Below are 4,146 nucleotides of genomic sequence, written 5' to 3' on the forward strand. Positions count from 1 at the left end.
TCCTAAAGGGCATCCATCCCGAAGCCTAAATGATCATCTAGAGAGGTTGAATGATTGTCGTATTATCATGGCAAAAGAAAGAACGGTTGTTTTATGCTACGGCATGCAGCACCATTCGATTCGCTGGTGCATTCACTATCCTATGTGGCAAGAGAGGAGAGGAATTGATGCCTGCTTGAATAACTGTGCACCGCATCAGCACCACTCTGGAATAGCATTTTCTTTTATTAAAAGCTAATTAGCGAAATATCAATCAGGAATAACTCATTATCAGACTTCAGCTCCATTAATTCAAATGAGAGTCCAGCTGAAGCGTGAGAGACGGGAAATGCAGTTGGCTTCTAGATGCTGGAATTCCATGCAATCAAATTAATGCTGCTTCAATTTGCATATAAACATAACAATCACAAGCAAGTTGCCTGCCTGAGACACGGTCAAGAAGGGGCAGATTCCTGTGCTAGCGTGCAAGAAGCTGGCTTAGAAGCTTTTATCTGTAACAAGTGATCAATAATTCGACAGAGATGAGACCAGCTGATACTGAAGTAATAGTGCTGAGTGGGGCCAGACCGTCACACCATTCTCTCTCAAAATAAAGAACGTGAGCCCACCACCTTCAATCATTGAGTTATTGTGTTTACTTTGGGTCAACCCAAGGAATCTGTCATCATCGTTACTGAGTCATTCGCAGTACCGTTGTGTTTACTTGCGGTCAAACCATTGGCGTTTACTTGGGGTCAACCCAATGAATCTCCCATTCTTGTTACTAAAGCGTTACCAGTTCCTGTTTTTCCTCTCAATTTCTTGCAATCGGTGCACGAAAGAATTTATAGAGCGCAAGGTATTAGCAACTACTTACAATCCTTGGTTATTTTATCTAATGGCTTCGGCAACATCCTGCATCCTGTTCCTCTTAATCTTCTCATCAGCGTTTGCACTGGAAGCAGCTCGACCAAGGCAGTCCAATATAACATTGGACAGCTCTCTCCATCCCTCCACCAACCCTACATCATGGCTCTCACCAAATGGACGTCTCGCCTTTGGATTCTATCCAGAAGGTGCCGGCTTCTCCATAGGAATATGGCTCGTGGCATCTTCTGAAAACACTACTGTTATATGGACAGCAGACCGAGAAGATCCACCGGTCACCGAAAATGCTGTGTTATAGCTAACTCATGAAGGGGTCAAGCTCCTACAAAACTCTGAATGGAGACTCATCTCCAAGATTTACACAAGCACCGATGCTTTCTCAGCTTCCATGCTCGATTCTGGGAACTTCGTCATCTATGACCCTAACTTTGATGTCATATGGAAAACCTTTGACCATCCAACTGACACAATCATGGCAGGTCAGGTGCTGCCCGCTGGATCTGAGCTTGTTTCGAGCGTATCAGAAACCAACCATTCGAGTGGGAAGTTTCATCTCAAGATGCAGAATGATGGGAACCTCGTTCTGTATCCTGTGGCATCATCAGACAGTCCAGAGGATGCTTACTGGGCATCCCAAACAGATCGAGATGGCTACCAAAGCTTAAATCTCGATGATGATGGTCGGCTTTACCTGCTCAACGGCAATGTCACATACAGTCTAAGAAGCGGCTTTCGGAACGGGACGACACTAGTGTATCGTGCAACGCTTGGCGTGGATGGGATCTTCCGGTTATATTGTCACTATCTCAAGTTAAACAAAGAACAAGTTTTGGCTGAAATCCCAGAATTCACAGATCGGTGCGAGATAAAGGGAACCTGTGGCGTGAACAGCTACTGCACTTCCACAGACCAACAGGTGGTATGCAAGTGTTTGCCTGGTTTCGATTATCTTGATACAAGCAGGACATCGAGGGGATGCACAAGGAACTTCACGACCTCTGGTTGCCACTCGAACAATGATAATACGACATACATGTCTACTCTGGAGAACGTAAACTGGATGGTCGATGCCTATAGCGCGCCATGGCTTGTGACGAGCAGGGAAGATTGCAGAGATGCTTGTTTGAAAGATTGCAATTGTGATGCTGCTCTGTTTCAAGAGAGTACGTGCCGGAAACAGGAGTTTCCATTGAGATATGGAATGAGAGACACCGATGACTACACCACGACATTCATCAAGCAGGTTAACATAAGCGCTGGAGGAAGGCCTGGTACCAGCCATGCAGAAAGCCCTGCTGCAGCTCCCATTATAACCACCAAGCGAAAGTTTAGCGCTAAGATATTGCTTGTGTCTGTGGCAGTTATCATCGGAATAATTTCTACCTTGGCTGCTTTAATGTTCTTTTTTTACAGGTATCAAGCTGGAAGGTACAGAAGGATGTGGAGAAATAAAGCCAGCTCTGGTGGATGAAATAGCACCCAGATCTTTTTCCTACCATGAGCTGAGGGAAGCGACCGATGGTTTCATGGAAGAGCTAGGTAAGGGTGTCATTCCCCAAACCCAGCACCTGAGTTGGGCACATGATACGGCCACACAAACCCTAGAGCAGCACCCTAGGATCATGTAAGGCCTAAAATTTAACACTTCAAAATTTTAAATAACCAATTAAATACCAAATCAATCAACCGATGTCATAGCTTCAAATCGAATGTAAACTTATTCAATACAACTATTCAAATGTTCATTGGCATCAGAGAATTTAAACTAACTAAATTACTAAAGGCTTCAGTTCTCATTTGCTCTCGCCCAAACCATCCAACTAAGCATCCTGTGAGTCTGAAAAAAAATAAGAAGAAAATATGAGCTTCTCCAGCTCAGTAAGAATCACTGCACATGTACATCAAGCCAGTAAATAAAATTAATATTTCTAAACCAATGCAATTGAGAAATCTCTTAGGTATACAATAACTGGAATAATGTCTCAAATATGCATATGTATCATCATACATCATCAGGTGAAATCTTCATTCATTATTGAATTTCATATTAAATATTGTATCTTCTCACATTTTCGGTCTGTCAATGTTTATCCCTTTTTGTCTTTGGACTAACCCAGACCATATCTCAATCTCTTTCCAATCCAATTATTCTTTCATAAAAGCCCTTCAAGGCTGTCCCAAGATGAGCTCCTGGCCGGCTGTCCCACGTACGAAAGTCCGTGAGAGACTGTTCCAGGCATAAGCTCTTGGCGGACTGACTCAGGCATGAGCTCCTGGCCGGCTGATTCATATGTCGAGGTTAGTCCAAAACAAACCATTTTTCCTTTAATTCTTGATTTTATCGAATTATTTCAAATTACAGAATGATGAAATTGATAAATCATATCCACAAGACTCATACCATCAAACACAAGAATCCTTTCATAACATACTTATATTTTAAAAGAAATATTCATATAAGCCATATCTCAATGTCTCGAGCATAAAACAAAAAACTCATCGATTATAATTTCGATATTGCAATTTCAACATATAAGACTAACAAATAAATAACATATATTTAGCGATGATCATGTACAGGATTCTTACCTCGATAAATGAGAATTCAAATTCACAGCCTTATAGTCAGAAAATCAAACCCTACTCGTTGTCCCCCTGGTCGTTGGACTGTTCTCCTATCAAACAAAAACAAATTAATTTAACCAAATAAATTTTCTATATATATTGAGGTTATCTGACTCATACCCATGTCCCCCCTTTTATATATATATATATATATATATATATATATATATATATATATATATATATATGTATGTATATATATATATAATTATATTATATATATATGTATTTTTAATTTTATTCATTATATATATTGTTATGGACTGGATCCATAACTGCTTCATGGATGGAGAGTTGGAGAAGCTTGTGCCAGATGAAGTAGATGCATAACAGAGTTGGGTAGGCTTGTGAAAGTGGGGCTCTGGTGTACTCAGTCAGAACCAGTTTCTCGGCCTAGCATGAAGAATGTGGTGACGATGCTGGAAGCGAACGTGGACATATCCCTTCCCCCTCCACCTGGATTTAGTTCTTGATCTGCAAGTGTCTTCAAGCCGTTCTAAAGTCCCACTTGATCGCTATGGTGCTTTCTCCATTCAAAAAAGATAGGTATATATGGTGATTTCCATTTCGAATAAAACAAGATTCACTCTTTTCATTTTTAGGCAAGCGTATTTCTGATTTTATATGTTTTTGAATTTTGGAACCTAATGATGC

General features: G+C 40.8%; 1 pseudogene; it reads left to right on the forward strand.

The window, feature by feature from the left end:
• Positions 1-540: 540 nt before the first annotated feature.
• On the forward strand, positions 541-3,588 carry LOC140853201 (G-type lectin S-receptor-like serine/threonine-protein kinase LECRK3; annotated as a pseudogene).
• The last annotated feature ends 558 nt before the right edge of the window (positions 3,589-4,146 follow it).

The sequence above is a fragment of the Elaeis guineensis genome, chromosome 13 (genome assembly GCF_000442705.2).
Source record: "Elaeis guineensis isolate ETL-2024a chromosome 13, EG11, whole genome shotgun sequence".
Lineage (NCBI taxonomy): Eukaryota > Viridiplantae > Streptophyta > Magnoliopsida > Arecales > Arecaceae > Elaeis > Elaeis guineensis.